We start from the raw sequence: 16,471 nt of genomic DNA on the forward strand, positions 1-16,471 counted from the left end.
ACACTTAAACGGCTAATTGGGAATAGAAAAACTGTAAAAAGCCCTCTGAGAAAGCCCCCCTCTAACCTTTGATAGTAAGCTTTTCTGTAGTCTGCCTGTTGATGTATTTTCCGTTTGAACTGTGCACAACATGAAGAGACGGAACACTGGCGGCTTGTCACAATGCCCCCCGATGACATCACAATAGCGCTGCTGCCTAGAAAACAAGCTGCGCAGAAGAAGTTGTTCTTTGGGTGGGAGGGTGGGCTAGTGGAAGGAGGGGGCAATCTCTTTTTTTCCCGGGTGGTAGGGGGATGACAGGAGAAGGGAAGCGGGTGGTGAGAAAGGTACAGAGGGCAGGGTTTGGGGGCTGGGAAGGAAAGGGAAAAGATTAGGGTTTGGGGATGATGAAAGGGCTTTCTACGGGTAAGGATGGCAAAGGGTGGCAGTGACGGAAAGTCAGGCAACCTGTCCTGTCCGTCTTTTTGTATCGTGAATTGGAAAGACTGCAAGGGGGAGGGGAGTTGCTTGCGCCCTAAAGGAGGAGTTATTCAGATTCATTGCAGTGGGCGGCGGCTGCAAAACGCACCATTCTTCTTGTTTTGGCTCTGCAAAGCAGCCTTTTCAAGGGTTGGCTTGGGTGACAAAATGTCTTGTGTAGGCGTGGGTTTGTCTCCCTCTCGCTCTCTCTCCCTAAGATGTGTCCGGCATAGGCCAGGGTGCCACTCGAGGCCCAAACCAATTCTGGTTATCGCTTCTCGGCCTTTTGGCTAAGATCAAGTGTAGTATCTGTTCTTATCAGTTTAATATCTGATACGTCCCCTATCTGGGGACCATATATTAAATGGATTTTTAGAACAGGGAGATGGAAAAAGAGCTTGCTCTGTCCACTCCACGCATTGACCTGGTATTGCAGTACCTCCAGGAACGGTGCACCCCTTCTTAACCCAGTTTCCAAAAGCAGAACTCAATTCACCTGATTCATATTAGCCCGATTTAATGAATTGGAAGAAAGCATACGTCTTCATATGCACCTCAATTTGGCCCATTCACTTTTCACACTTCCTCCTTTTGTTTTTTATCTTTCACACTTTTGACTTTCTTTATTCATCCAAATAGCAAACTCATCACCACTCAACCTGACCAACTCGGCTATGTCCCCGTGCTGCAGTTCTCTGTCTTATCTAGATCATTTGCAATTGAATGGAATAGATCCCTTTTGGACAAAGTGGATTCACCTGCTGCTGCAGTGACCACAGGTGTGATAACATCTAGAATTGGCATCTGGTGCGATCTCTCCGCTTCCACTCCAAAGAAAGTTACCTGTTTATTCCTATCATGCATTGGTTTTTGGGGTTTTCTTTGAGTAATGATGATCTCTTTAGTAGTCTGTTGGCGCCCTCTCCTGGAGGAATAGTTTGCTTGCTCTTGGACATTCTAAAAGAGAGGTCATGATAGACATTGAGCTTCTGAGCTCAATTGGGGACAGTCATGGGTGATGAATGTTTGCAACCTACTGCGAAGCCTCATGCCGCAATATAAGGAACGTCAAATACTAAGAAAGGGCGGCCTATGAAAGAATTACTACTTTCAATAAGTACACTTAAACGGCTAATTGGGAATAGAAAAACTGTAAAAAGCCCTCTGAGAAAGCCCCCCTCTAACCTTTGATAGTAAGCTTTTCTGTAGTCTGCCTGTTGATGTATTTTCCGTTTGAACTGTGCACAACATGAAGAGACGGAACACTGGCGGCTTGTCACAATGCCCCCCGATGACATCACAATAGCGCTGCTGCCTAGAAAACAAGCTGCGCAGAAGAAGTTGTTCTTTGGGTGGGAGGGTGGGCTAGTGGAAGGAGGGGGCAATCTCTTTTTTTCCCGGGTGGTAGGGGGATGACAGGAGAAGGGAAGCGGGTGGTGAGAAAGGTACAGAGGGCAGGGTTTGGGGGCTGGGAAGGAAAGGGAAAAGATTAGGGTTTGGGGATGATGAAAGGGCTTTCTACGGGTAAGGATGGCAAAGGGTGGCAGTGACGGAAAGTCAGGCAACCTGTCCTGTCCGTCTTTTTGTATCGTGAATTGGAAAGACTGCAAGGGGGAGGGGAGTTGCTTGCGCCCTAAAGGAGGAGTTATTCAGATTCATTGCAGTGGGCGGCGGCTGCAAAACGCACCATTCTTCTTGTTTTGGCTCTGCAAAGCAGCCTTTTCAAGGGTTGGCTTGGGTGACAAAATGTCTTGTGTAGGCGTGGGTTTGTCTCCCTCTCGCTCTCTCTCCCTAAGATGTGTCCGGCATAGGCCAGGGTGCCACTCGAGGCCCAAACCAATTCTGGTTATCGCTTCTCGGCCTTTTGGCTAAGATCAAGTGTAGTATCTGTTCTTATCAGTTTAATATCTGATACGTCCCCTATCTGGGGACCATATATTAAATGGATTTTTAGAACAGGGAGATGGAAAAAGAGCTTGCTCTGTCCACTCCACGCATTGACCTGGTATTGCAGTACCTCCAGGAACGGTGCACCCCTTCTTAACCCAGTTTCCAAAAGCAGAACTCAATTCACCTGATTCATATTAGCCCGATTTAATGAATTGGAAGAAAGCATACGTCTTCATATGCACCTCAATTTGGCCCATTCACTTTTCACACTTCCTCCTTTTGTTTTTTATCTTTCACACTTTTGACTTTCTTTATTCATCCAAATAGCAAACTCATCACCACTCAACCTGACCAACTCGGCTATGTCCCCGTGCTGCAGTTCTCTGTCTTATCTAGATCATTTGCAATTGAATGGAATAGATCCCTTTTGGACAAAGTGGATTCACCTGCTGCTGCAGTGACCACAGGTGTGATAACATCTAGAATTGGCATCTGGTGCGATCTCTCCGCTTCCACTCCAAAGAAAGTTACCTGTTTATTCCTATCATGCATTGGTTTTTGGGGTTTTCTTTGAGTAATGATGATCTCTTTAGTAGTCTGTTGGCGCCCTCTCCTGGAGGAATAGTTTGCTTGCTCTTGGACATTCTAAAAGAGAGGTCATGATAGACATTGAGCTTCTGAGCTCAATTGGGGACAGTCATGGGTGATGAATGTTTGCAACCTACTGCGAAGCCTCATACCGCAATATAAGGAACGTCAAATACTAAGAAAGGGCGGCCTATGAAAGAATTACTACTTTCAATAAGTACACTTAAACGGCTAATTGGGAATAGAAAAACTGTAAAAAGCCCTCTGAGAAAGCCCCCCTCTAACCTTTGATAGTAAGCTTTTCTGTAGTCTGCCTGTTGATGTATTTTCCGTTTGAACTGTGCACAACATGAAGAGACGGAACACTGGCGGCTTGTCACAATGCCCCCCGATGACATCACAATAGCGCTGCTGCCTAGAAAACAAGCTGCGCAGAAGAAGTTGTTCTTTGGGTGGGAGGGTGGGCTAGTGGAAGGAGGGGGCAATCTCTTTTTTTCCCGGGTGGTAGGGGGATGACAGGAGAAGGGAAGCGGGTGGTGAGAAAGGTACAGAGGGCAGGGTTTGGGGGCTGGGAAGGAAAGGGAAAAGATTAGGGTTTGGGGATGATGAAAGGGCTTTCTACGGGTAAGGATGGCAAAGGGTGGCAGTGACGGAAAGTCAGGCAACCTGTCCTGTCCGTCTTTTTGTATCGTGAATTGGAAAGACTGCAAGGGGGAGGGGAGTTGCTTGCGCCCTAAAGGAGGAGTTATTCAGATTCATTGCAGTGGGCGGCGGCTGCAAAACGCACCATTCTTCTTGTTTTGGCTCTGCAAAGCAGCCTTTTCAAGGGTTGGCTTGGGTGACAAAATGTCTTGTGTAGGCGTGGGTTTGTCTCCCTCTCGCTCTCTCTCCCTAAGATGTGTCCGGCATAGGCCAGGGTGCCACTCGAGGCCCAAACCAATTCTGGTTATCGCTTCTCGGCCTTTTGGCTAAGATCAAGTGTAGTATCTGTTCTTATCAGTTTAATATCTGATACGTCCCCTATCTGGGGACCATATATTAAATGGATTTTTAGAACAGGGAGATGGAAAAAGAGCTTGCTCTGTCCACTCCACGCATTGACCTGGTATTGCAGTACCTCCAGGAACGGTGCACCCCTTCTTAACCCAGTTTCCAAAAGCAGAACTCAATTCACCTGATTCATATTAGCCCGATTTAATGAATTGGAAGAAAGCATACGTCTTCATATGCACCTCAATTTGGCCCATTCACTTTTCACACTTCCTCCTTTTGTTTTTTATCTTTCACACTTTTGACTTTCTTTATTCATCCAAATAGCAAACTCATCACCACTCAACCTGACCAACTCGGCTATGTCCCCGTGCTGCAGTTCTCTGTCTTATCTAGATCATTTGCAATTGAATGGAATAGATCCCTTTTGGACAAAGTGGATTCACCTGCTGCTGCAGTGACCACAGGTGTGATAACATCTAGAATTGGCATCTGGTGCGATCTCTCCGCTTCCACTCCAAAGAAAGTTACCTGTTTATTCCTATCATGCATTGGTTTTTGGGGTTTTCTTTGAGTAATGATGATCTCTTTAGTAGTCTGTTGGCGCCCTCTCCTGGAGGAATAGTTTGCTTGCTCTTGGACATTCTAAAAGAGAGGTCATGATAGACATTGAGCTTCTGAGCTCAATTGGGGACAGTCATGGGTGATGAATGTTTGCAACCTACTGCGAAGCCTCATACCGCAATATAAGGAACGTCAAATACTAAGAAAGGGCGGCCTATGAAAGAATTACTACTTTCAATAAGTACACTTAAACGGCTAATTGGGAATAGAAAAACTGTAAAAAGCCCTCTGAGAAAGCCCCCCTCTAACCTTTGATAGTAAGCTTTTCTGTAGTCTGCCTGTTGATGTATTTTCCGTTTGAACTGTGCACAACATGAAGAGACGGAACACTGGCGGCTTGTCACAATGCCCCCCGATGACATCACAATAGCGCTGCTGCCTAGAAAACAAGCTGCGCAGAAGAAGTTGTTCTTTGGGTGGGAGGGTGGGCTAGTGGAAGGAGGGGGCAATCTCTTTTTTTCCCGGGTGGTAGGGGGATGACAGGAGAAGGGAAGCGGGTGGTGAGAAAGGTACAGAGGGCAGGGTTTGGGGGCTGGGAAGGAAAGGGAAAAGATTAGGGTTTGGGGATGATGAAAGGGCTTTCTACGGGTAAGGATGGCAAAGGGTGGCAGTGACGGAAAGTCAGGCAACCTGTCCTGTCCGTCTTTTTGTATCGTGAATTGGAAAGACTGCAAGGGGGAGGGGAGTTGCTTGCGCCCTAAAGGAGGAGTTATTCAGATTCATTGCATGTGGGCGGCGGCTGCAAAACGCACCATTCTTCTTGTTTTGGCTCTGCAAAGCAGCCTTTTCAAGGGTTGGCTTGGGTGACAAAATGTCTTGTGTAGGCGTGGGTTTGTCTCCCTCTCGCTCTCTCTCCCTAAGATGTGTCCGGCATAGGCCAGGGTGCCACTCGAGGCCCAAACCAATTCTGGTTATCGCTTCTCGGCCTTTTGGCTAAGATCAAGTGTAGTATCTGTTCTTATCAGTTTAATATCTGATACGTCCCCTATCTGGGGACCATATATTAAATGGATTTTTAGAACAGGGAGATGGAAAAAGAGCTTGCTCTGTCCACTCCACGCATTGACCTGGTATTGCAGTACCTCCAGGAACGGTGCACCCCTTCTTAACCCAGTTTCCAAAAGCAGAACTCAATTCACCTGATTCATATTAGCCCGATTTAATGAATTGGAAGAAAGCATACGTCTTCATATGCACCTCAATTTGGCCCATTCACTTTTCACACTTCCTCCTTTTGTTTTTTATCTTTCACACTTTTGACTTTCTTTATTCATCCAAATAGCAAACTCATCACCACTCAACCTGACCAACTCGGCTATGTCCCCGTGCTGCAGTTCTCTGTCTTATCTAGATCATTTGCAATTGAATGGAATAGATCCCTTTTGGACAAAGTGGATTCACCTGCTGCTGCAGTGACCACAGGTGTGATAACATCTAGAATTGGCATCTGGTGCGATCTCTCCGCTTCCACTCCAAAGAAAGTTACCTGTTTATTCCTATCATGCATTGGTTTTTGGGGTTTTCTTTGAGTAATGATGATCTCTTTAGTAGTCTGTTGGCGCCCTCTCCTGGAGGAATAGTTTGCTTGCTCTTGGACATTCTAAAAGAGAGGTCATGATAGACATTGAGCTTCTGAGCTCAATTGGGGACAGTCATGGGTGATGAATGTTTGCAACCTACTGCGAAGCCTCATACCGCAATATAAGGAACGTCAAATACTAAGAAAGGGCGGCCTATGAAAGAATTACTACTTTCAATAAGTACACTTAAACGGCTAATTGGGAATAGAAAAACTGTAAAAAGCCCTCTGAGAAAGCCCCCCTCTAACCTTTGATAGTAAGCTTTTCTGTAGTCTGCCTGTTGATGTATTTTCCGTTTGAACTGTGCACAACATGAAGAGACGGAACACTGGCGGCTTGTCACAATGCCCCCCGATGACATCACAATAGCGCTGCTGCCTAGAAAACAAGCTGCGCAGAAGAAGTTGTTCTTTGGGTGGGAGGGTGGGCTAGTGGAAGGAGGGGGCAATCTCTTTTTTTCCCGGGTGGTAGGGGGATGACAGGAGAAGGGAAGCGGGTGGTGAGAAAGGTACAGAGGGCAGGGTTTGGGGGCTGGGAAGGAAAGGGAAAAGATTAGGGTTTGGGGATGATGAAAGGGCTTTCTACGGGTAAGGATGGCAAAGGGTGGCAGTGACGGAAAGTCAGGCAACCTGTCCTGTCCGTCTTTTTGTATCGTGAATTGGAAAGACTGCAAGGGGGAGGGGAGTTGCTTGCGCCCTAAAGGAGGAGTTATTCAGATTCATTGCAGTGGGCGGCGGCTGCAAAACGCACCATTCTTCTTGTTTTGGCTCTGCAAAGCAGCCTTTTCAAGGGTTGGCTTGGGTGACAAAATGTCTTGTGTAGGCGTGGGTTTGTCTCCCTCTCGCTCTCTCTCCCTAAGATGTGTCCGGCATAGGCCAGGGTGCCACTCGAGGCCCAAACCAATTCTGGTTATCGCTTCTCGGCCTTTTGGCTAAGATCAAGTGTAGTATCTGTTCTTATCAGTTTAATATCTGATACGTCCCCTATCTGGGGACCATATATTAAATGGATTTTTAGAACAGGGAGATGGAAAAAGAGCTTGCTCTGTCCACTCCACGCATTGACCTGGTATTGCAGTACCTCCAGGAACGGTGCACCCCTTCTTAACCCAGTTTCCAAAAGCAGAACTCAATTCACCTGATTCATATTAGCCCGATTTAATGAATTGGAAGAAAGCATACGTCTTCATATGCACCTCAATTTGGCCCATTCACTTTTCACACTTCCTCCTTTTGTTTTTTATCTTTCACACTTTTGACTTTCTTTATTCATCCAAATAGCAAACTCATCACCACTCAACCTGACCAACTCGGCTATGTCCCCGTGCTGCAGTTCTCTGTCTTATCTAGATCATTTGCAATTGAATGGAATAGATCCCTTTTGGACAAAGTGGATTCACCTGCTGCTGCAGTGACCACAGGTGTGATAACATCTAGAATTGGCATCTGGTGCGATCTCTCCGCTTCCACTCCAAAGAAAGTTACCTGTTTATTCCTATCATGCATTGGTTTTTGGGGTTTTCTTTGAGTAATGATGATCTCTTTAGTAGTCTGTTGGCGCCCTCTCCTGGAGGAATAGTTTGCTTGCTCTTGGACATTCTAAAAGAGAGGTCATGATAGACATTGAGCTTCTGAGCTCAATTGGGGACAGTCATGGGTGATGAATGTTTGCAACCTACTGCGAAGCCTCATACCGCAATATAAGGAACGTCAAATACTAAGAAAGGGCGGCCTATGAAAGAATTACTACTTTCAATAAGTACACTTAAACGGCTAATTGGGAATAGAAAAACTGTAAAAAGCCCTCTGAGAAAGCCCCCCTCTAACCTTTGATAGTAAGCTTTTCTGTAGTCTGCCTGTTGATGTATTTTCCGTTTGAACTGTGCACAACATGAAGAGACGGAACACTGGCGGCTTGTCACAATGCCCCCCGATGACATCACAATAGCGCTGCTGCCTAGAAAACAAGCTGCGCAGAAGAAGTTGTTCTTTGGGTGGGAGGGTGGGCTAGTGGAAGGAGGGGGCAATCTCTTTTTTTCCCGGGTGGTAGGGGGATGACAGGAGAAGGGAAGCGGGTGGTGAGAAAGGTACAGAGGGCAGGGTTTGGGGGCTGGGAAGGAAAGGGAAAAGATTAGGGTTTGGGGATGATGAAAGGGCTTTCTACGGGTAAGGATGGCAAAGGGTGGCAGTGACGGAAAGTCAGGCAACCTGTCCTGTCCGTCTTTTTGTATCGTGAATTGGAAAGACTGCAAGGGGGAGGGGAGTTGCTTGCGCCCTAAAGGAGGAGTTATTCAGATTCATTGCAGTGGGCGGCGGCTGCAAAACGCACCATTCTTCTTGTTTTGGCTCTGCAAAGCAGCCTTTTCAAGGGTTGGCTTGGGTGACAAAATGTCTTGTGTAGGCGTGGGTTTGTCTCCCTCTCGCTCTCTCTCCCTAAGATGTGTCCGGCATAGGCCAGGGTGCCACTCGAGGCCCAAACCAATTCTGGTTATCGCTTCTCGGCCTTTTGGCTAAGATCAAGTGTAGTATCTGTTCTTATCAGTTTAATATCTGATACGTCCCCTATCTGGGGACCATATATTAAATGGATTTTTAGAACAGGGAGATGGAAAAAGAGCTTGCTCTGTCCACTCCACGCATTGACCTGGTATTGCAGTACCTCCAGGAACGGTGCACCCCTTCTTAACCCAGTTTCCAAAAGCAGAACTCAATTCACCTGATTCATATTAGCCCGATTTAATGAATTGGAAGAAAGCATACGTCTTCATATGCACCTCAATTTGGCCCATTCACTTTTCACACTTCCTCCTTTTGTTTTTTATCTTTCACACTTTTGACTTTCTTTATTCATCCAAATAGCAAACTCATCACCACTCAACCTGACCAACTCGGCTATGTCCCCGTGCTGCAGTTCTCTGTCTTATCTAGATCATTTGCAATTGAATGGAATAGATCCCTTTTGGACAAAGTGGATTCACCTGCTGCTGCAGTGACCACAGGTGTGATAACATCTAGAATTGGCATCTGGTGCGATCTCTCCGCTTCCACTCCAAAGAAAGTTACCTGTTTATTCCTATCATGCATTGGTTTTTGGGGTTTTCTTTGAGTAATGATGATCTCTTTAGTAGTCTGTTGGCGCCCTCTCCTGGAGGAATAGTTTGCTTGCTCTTGGACATTCTAAAAGAGAGGTCATGATAGACATTGAGCTTCTGAGCTCAATTGGGGACAGTCATGGGTGATGAATGTTTGCAACCTACTGCGAAGCCTCATACCGCAATATAAGGAACGTCAAATACTAAGAAAGGGCGGCCTATGAAAGAATTACTACTTTCAATAAGTACACTTAAACGGCTAATTGGGAATAGAAAAACTGTAAAAAGCCCTCTGAGAAAGCCCCCCTCTAACCTTTGATAGTAAGCTTTTCTGTAGTCTGCCTGTTGATGTATTTTCCGTTTGAACTGTGCACAACATGAAGAGACGGAACACTGGCGGCTTGTCACAATGCCCCCCGATGACATCACAATAGCGCTGCTGCCTAGAAAACAAGCTGCGCAGAAGAAGTTGTTCTTTGGGTGGGAGGGTGGGCTAGTGGAAGGAGGGGGCAATCTCTTTTTTTCCCGGGTGGTAGGGGGATGACAGGAGAAGGGAAGCGGGTGGTGAGAAAGGTACAGAGGGCAGGGTTTGGGGGCTGGGAAGGAAAGGGAAAAGATTAGGGTTTGGGGATGATGAAAGGGCTTTCTACGGGTAAGGATGGCAAAGGGTGGCAGTGACGGAAAGTCAGGCAACCTGTCCTGTCCGTCTTTTTGTATCGTGAATTGGAAAGACTGCAAGGGGGAGGGGAGTTGCTTGCGCCCTAAAGGAGGAGTTATTCAGATTCATTGCAGTGGGCGGCGGCTGCAAAACGCACCATTCTTCTTGTTTTGGCTCTGCAAAGCAGCCTTTTCAAGGGTTGGCTTGGGTGACAAAATGTCTTGTGTAGGCGTGGGTTTGTCTCCCTCTCGCTCTCTCTCCCTAAGATGTGTCCGGCATAGGCCAGGGTGCCACTCGAGGCCCAAACCAATTCTGGTTATCGCTTCTCGGCCTTTTGGCTAAGATCAAGTGTAGTATCTGTTCTTATCAGAACAAACTGAGCTAGCTACACTTGACGAGATACGATCAGGGAGACGAGCTCCGAAGCCCAGCCGAGACCGGAAGAGGGAGATCGGACGGAAGAAGAGCTTGGCAGAAAGAAGCAAGAAGACAAAGGCTCGGAGAAGACTTGGGGAGACCAGAGGAACTTCGAGGAGGAACACAGCGGGAGAAGACACCCGGAGAAGAATCCAAGATCCAGCTCCGGGAACTCAAGCAGGAACCAGCCATGGCAAGCAAGCCAGAGAAGGCAGCCAAGAAGGCTCAGGACCCAGGGACCTCCAGGAAGGCTCATCCAGAGGCTTCTTCGGCCCAAGAGGCCCCTACCTCCGACGCCAGCCAGCCGGAGGGAGCCCGGACGCCGCCTGAAAAGGCTCCAACCCTGGAGCCTTGGATGCGGCAGACGGTCGCCCTGAAGCTAAAGGCGGTGGATGGTAGGTTGCCGGACATGTCCAGCGACGTGTTCTGCAAGAAGATGATTCTGGATCAGGGCTTCTCCAGGGCGGAAACCCTGAGTGTCCAGACCTTCATGACTGGCATTTTTCTGGTAACCTTTGCCACGGTGAATGCCTGCAGGAGATACTGGGAGGCGATGAACGCAGCGATGCCGGACTCCCCTTTTCATTCTTTTTTAGGATCCTGTCCTATACAGAGGGATGAGAAGAGGATCACGGTCTCCATGCGGAACCCGCACACCCCAGGAAGAGACATCTCCACGTTCCTGGGACGTCTCTGCACAGTGGTGAGGGAGCCATCCCACATCCTTAACGGCAATGGATTCTGGACGGGTAAGTGGTCAGTAACCGTTCGACTCTACAGGGAACCAGCATCCGAGGATGGTCTCCAGCACCTGCCCCCGACATTCTCTCTGGGAAACTCCTTTGGTCTCATCTACTACCCGGACATGCCACACAACTGCAGGAAATGTGGCGGGAAAGGGCATTCGATGAAGACCTGCAAGGAGGACGCCTGCAGGGTTTGCCGGGTGACGGGACACAGCTCCAAGGACTGCCCAAAGAAGAAGACTTGCAACCTATGTGGACAGGCGGACCACCTTTACAAGGACTGCCCACAGCGGGAGAAATCCTGGGCAAGGGTTGCCGCGGTGACCCAGTATCGGGTAGTCACAGCTTCGTCGACCAAGGCAGCTACGACCAAGGCCACAGAGGCCAAGGACAAGGCGGCCAAGAACCCGGCGACCGTGGCTCCAGCCGATGCCCCAGCAGCCACGGAGTCCAGGAAAAAGGGTAAGAAAACTGTTGCCCCCTCCCTGGTCCCCCCCCCTGTCACCCCTGTCCAAACCCCTCCCCCCCCGGCCAACCCTACTGAGGATTCCACTACCTCCACCTCATTTCCCTACTCCTCAGTTGGTCTCCTCACCCCCCCCCCAAAGCCCACTCTACCTCCCCAGACCATGAGAGCAGAGGACCTCAGCACTCTTGCACTTTTCACCGAGGAGGATTTTCCAGCTCTTGTCTCCTCAGGTACAGGCCAAAGGAAAAGGAAGGTGGAAGATAGTCCTGTCGCAGAACCTTCCAAGCTGTTCATTGTGGATCCCAATCCACCCCAGGAAGAGGAGGATGGCCTCCTCCCAGAACCGGACGTGTTGGAGCAGATGGTGGAGTCCCTTGTGGCCGAAGAAGAAATGGAGGAGTCGGAAGCCACTGAGGCACCATCCCTGCTCGATCAGCTAGAAGAAGAGGGTCTGCTGGAGATACCCTTACCAGCAGGTGCCAAAGAGGAAGAACCGCCCGACCGGAGTGGTAACTAAGGCACACCGCCTGCGCTAACTTTCTCTTTCCTCCAATGACTGCTAACATTAACACCTTTTCCATTAATGTTAGGAGCATCAGAGACAAGTTCCGACGTCAGACAATTTTTGCGTTCCTTAACACTCAGTCTAGTGATGTATTTTTCCTGCAGGAATGCTCCCTTCCCTCCTCTAGGTCCTTCAACCATCTGGCCAGGGAGTGGACCCATGGCCCATCCTACTGGTCCGGCGGAGGCGACTGTAGGTCCGCGGGGGTCGCCGTGCTGATCAGGGGAAGCGCCTTCACATTGGACTCTGTTCAGGAAATCGTCTGCGGCAGGTTACTGCTCGTGGATGGCACCTGGGCGGGAGAACCTGTCAGGTTCATCAATGTGTACGCTTCTCCTGTGAAGAGCGATCGACTGGAGCTCCTCCAAGCCCTGCGCCCTCAGCTCGCTACCGCCAGGACGGTAGTGATGGCCGGGGATTTCAACTGCCCGATTGAGGAGGATGGACGCAGTTCTGGAACGGCTGCCAAGTTGGACGTCACATCCAAACTGCTCATTGAGATGGTGACCGAAGCCTCTCTTGTGGACGTTGTTGGCTCCATCGGACACGGATCCGTGAACTATTCATGGTGCCGATCCGATGGCTCGCTGCGTTCCAGGATTGACTTTGTGTTTACCTCTCGGGCGGTTGGGCGGAGTGGGCACTCGATGGTCCCCTGCTTCTTCTCTGACCACAGAGCCATTCACTTTCAAGGTGTGCTGGGCCATGGCTTCCCCATTGGCCCGGGCTCCTGGAAGCTGAACTGCTCTCTGCTGGAAAAGGGTGAGATTCTGGAGGAGCTTAGAGCTGCCTACTCCACGTGGCGGGCCTACAAGGCGGGCTTCCAGTCTGTTTCTGACTGGTGGGAATACGTTAAACTCGAGTTCCGTTTCTTCTTTCAGGCAAAGAGTCAACAACAGGCGGGTCTGAAGAGGAGGGACTTCAGGAGACTCCAGCGTGAGCTGCGTTCCCTGCAGGACCTTCTTCGATGCGGCTGGGACGTGAGAGAGGAGCTGGAGGAGACTAAGAGGAGCCTGAAAAGGCACTTCGAGGAGGAGTCCGAGCGAATTGTCTTCCGTTCCAAAGTGGAGAACCTGGAGAAGGGTGAGAAATGTAACTCGTTCTTTTTCAGGAAACTCCACGCCGGTCACACGCCCATGAATGAACTACGAGACGAGAGTGGCAGCATGCGACGCGGGAAAGAGAACGTGATGAAGGTCGTCAGCGACTTCTACAGCGAACTCTACGCCCGCAAGACTACTGACCCCGAGGCCGCCGATAAGTTCCTGTCAGGTATCACTAACCATCTTGACCCTGCAGACGCGGCGGCCATAGATGTTCCTCTGACGGTGGACGAGCTGCTCTCGGCCGCCAAATCCTTTAGTTCTGGCAGGACACCGGGCAGTGACGGCCTCCCAGCAGAGCTCTATGTAGCGCTGGGAGACCTAATCTGTCCGGACCTGTTAGGGCTGTATGAGGAGATGGTGGTGGAGGGCAGAATGCCTCCATCTCTGAGGGAAGGAATGGTCACGATCCTGTACAAGCGTAAAGGAGAGAGGTGCGACCTGAAGAATTGGCGTCCCATCACCCTTCTGAACGTCGACTACAAGATCCTGGCCAAGACGATGGCAACGAGATTGAAGACTGTTATCGGACGGATCATCCACCCGGATCAGACCTGCGGCATCCCCGGACGTCGCATCGCAGACAGCCTGGCTCTCATGCGGGACACGGTCGAGTACATCAAAGCCCGCCGGGTGCACGCAGCCCTGATCTCGTTGGATCAGGAAAAGGCCTTCGACCGTGTTTCCCATGAGTTCCTGGGCAAAGCTCTGCACAGGTTAGGTTTGGGTAACATGTTTTGCTTGTATGTCCAACTAATGTATTTTGATATTCACAGCTCGGTGTTGGTAAACGGCTGGAAGACTGACCCCTTCCCGGTCCTCTCAGGGGTCAGACAAGGCTGTCCTCTGTCACCTCTTCTTTTTGTTTGTGTTATAGAACTCTTTGCAGAGGCTATCCGGCGGAATGGAGAGATCAGAGGGATCACCGCACCAGGACCAGAACGCTTCGAGGTCAAGTGCTCGCTCTACATGGACGACGTGACCGTCTTCTGCGCGGACCGGCGCTCAGTCGACACCCTCGTCCAGACCTGTGAGACCTTCGGACGGGCTTCGGGAGCCAAAGTCAACTGCGGGAAGTCGGAAGCCATGCTCTTCGGGGACTGGCAGCCGGCCTCTTCCGCCCCCTTCCCTTTCAGCATCCAGCCGGATTTCATCAAGGTTCTTGGAGTCTGGTTCGGGAAGGAAGGAGCAGCCCTCAAGTCCTGGGAGGAACGCTTGACCAAGATCACCCAACGGATCGGTCTGTGGAGCCTCAGACGCCTCACCTGTGAGGGCAAAGCACTGGTCCTGCGTAACGAGGTACTGCCCGTGCTGCAGTACACGGCCCAGGCCTGGCCCCCCCTTGCCACCGTGTGCAGGGCCATTACCAGGACGGTGTTTCGTTTTGTCTGGGGATCCAAGATGGACAGAGTAAAGCGGAGCATCATGTACAAGGATCCTCGCAAGGGTGGGAAGGGCGTACCCGATATCCCCACCCTCCTGCGATCCTCCTTCGTATGTGACTGCGTTCGCCGAACTCTGCGAGTCAAGAGAGGTTCCGCGGGTGAGTCCATGTCTCGCTTCTTCCTGCTCCCCCTTTGGAGACGGTTAGGCTGGGACAAGTGGGACAGCTCCTTCCCCTACAACTGGACGGCGCCATGGTTCTACGGAGACGTGGTTCGGTTTGTGAGGGAACACCAACTGGAGGGACTCAAGCCTGATTTGTGGAAGCCAAAGACTATCCACAAACTCATCAGAGCCAAGGACGAAATGGAGAACATTCCAGGACTTCATCACGACACACTGGAGACTGTTTGGACAAACGTGTCATCGGCTGGATTGACCAACGGGCACAAGGACTTGTCATGGATGGCGATACAGGGCGGACTGCCCGTCCGGTCATTCATGCACGCCCGGAACCTGTGCAAAACCCGGTACTGCCCAAGGTGCCCCTTCGTGGAGGAAACATCGCTGCACGCCTTTTGGGACTGCCGTTTCGCACAGCGCCTGTTGGTTGCCCTGGAGGATGACCTGAGGAACTCCGTCCCCAGAGGGAGCCTATCGTACCATTCCGTACTTTATGGACTCTTCCCTGGGACTCACACCGTTGGAGCCATCCAGGAGGCTTGGCGCCTTATGAACTGCTTTAAGGACGCTATTTGGGTCGCCAGGAACCGGCTCATCTTGAAGAGGGAGAGGATGTCTATCCAGGATTGCCGCAGGCTGATCCACAGCCTGCTCAGAGACTATTCCATCATGGACAGTCCGGACGACAGCGCCGAGGAGGAGGTTTAGACCTCTTCCATGCCCCCTCCCTCCTTTTCCCGTTATGTGCGTCTTTCAATAAAGCTTCGGGCCTGTGATTTCCCCACCCTATCCCCCTTTTCCCCTACCCCCATCCCCCAATCGCCGGTTCGTCGTTATTTATTGTCTAACTTTTTCTTTCAGCTTGAGTGTTATGGATAAGCATAGGAGCGTGATGTATAGTTTAGTGCGTCGTACTCTATGGCTATGTAAGAAGGATTGTATATTTCTGTGTGTACGGGGCTGCGGCACTGTACACGGTTTGTTACCTTTTTGTGAGTAGTGCATGATAATAAAGATGCTGTTAAATCAAATCTGTTCTTATCAGTTTAATATCTGATACGTCCCCTATCTGGGGACCATATATTAAATGGATTTTTAGAACAGGGAGATGGAAAAAGAGCTTGCTCTGTCCACTCCACGCATTGACCTGGTATTGCAGTACCTCCAGGAACGGTGCACCCCTTCTTAACCCAGTTTCCAAAAGCAGAACTCAATTCACCTGATTCATATTAGCCCGATTTAATGAATTGGAAGAAAGCATACGTCTTCATATGCACCTCAATTTGGCCCATTCACTTTTCACACTTCCTCCTTTTGTTTTTTATCTTTCACACTTTTGACTTTCTTTATTCATCCAAATAGCAAACTCATCACCACTCAACCTGACCAACTCGGCTATGTCCCCGTGCTGCAGTTCTCTGTCTTATCTAGATCATTTGCAATTGAATGGAATAGATCCCTTTTGGACAAAGTGGATTCACCTGCTGCTGCAGTGACCACAGGTGTGATAACATCTAGAATTGGCATCTGGTGCGATCTCTCCGCTTCCACTCCAAAGAAAGTTACCTGTTTATTCCTATCATGCATTGGTTTTTGGGGTTTTCTTTGAGTAATGATGATCTCTTTAGTAGTCTGTTGGCGCCCTCTCCTGGAGGAATAGTTTGCTTGCTCTTGGACATTCTAAAAGAGAGGTCATGATAGACATTGAGCTTCTGAGCTCAATTG

General features: G+C 49.7%; 6 non-coding genes and 2 pseudogenes across 6 annotated transcripts; all 8 read left to right on the forward strand.

The window, feature by feature from the left end:
• Window positions 1-729: 729 nt before the first annotated feature.
• On the forward strand, window positions 730-920 carry LOC142279029 (U2 spliceosomal RNA). The gene has a single exon (XR_012741786.1). It is a non-coding gene; the product is annotated as a U2 spliceosomal RNA (small nuclear RNA).
• A 1,387-nt stretch (window positions 921-2,307) lies between these two features.
• On the forward strand, window positions 2,308-2,498 carry LOC142279030 (U2 spliceosomal RNA). The gene has a single exon (XR_012741787.1). It is a non-coding gene; the product is annotated as a U2 spliceosomal RNA (small nuclear RNA).
• A 1,387-nt stretch (window positions 2,499-3,885) lies between these two features.
• Window positions 3,886-4,076, forward strand: LOC142279031 (U2 spliceosomal RNA). The gene has a single exon (XR_012741788.1). It is a non-coding gene; the product is annotated as a U2 spliceosomal RNA (small nuclear RNA).
• A 1,388-nt stretch (window positions 4,077-5,464) lies between these two features.
• Window positions 5,465-5,655, forward strand: LOC142279032 (U2 spliceosomal RNA). The gene has a single exon (XR_012741789.1). It is a non-coding gene; the product is annotated as a U2 spliceosomal RNA (small nuclear RNA).
• A 1,387-nt stretch (window positions 5,656-7,042) lies between these two features.
• On the forward strand, window positions 7,043-7,233 carry LOC142279033 (U2 spliceosomal RNA). Its single transcript, XR_012741790.1, has one exon. It is a non-coding gene; the product is annotated as a U2 spliceosomal RNA (small nuclear RNA).
• A 1,387-nt stretch (window positions 7,234-8,620) lies between these two features.
• On the forward strand, window positions 8,621-8,811 carry LOC142279035 (U2 spliceosomal RNA). Its single transcript, XR_012741791.1, has one exon. It is a non-coding gene; the product is annotated as a U2 spliceosomal RNA (small nuclear RNA).
• Window positions 8,812-10,198: 1,387 nt separating this feature from the next.
• LOC142279042 (U2 spliceosomal RNA) lies at window positions 10,199-10,288 on the forward strand (annotated as a pseudogene).
• A 5,440-nt stretch (window positions 10,289-15,728) lies between these two features.
• LOC142279036 (U2 spliceosomal RNA) lies at window positions 15,729-15,930 on the forward strand (annotated as a pseudogene).
• The last annotated feature ends 541 nt before the right edge of the window (window positions 15,931-16,471 follow it).

This window comes from Anomaloglossus baeobatrachus, unplaced genomic scaffold (genome assembly GCF_048569485.1).
Source record: "Anomaloglossus baeobatrachus isolate aAnoBae1 unplaced genomic scaffold, aAnoBae1.hap1 Scaffold_4204, whole genome shotgun sequence".
Lineage (NCBI taxonomy): Eukaryota > Metazoa > Chordata > Amphibia > Anura > Aromobatidae > Anomaloglossus > Anomaloglossus baeobatrachus.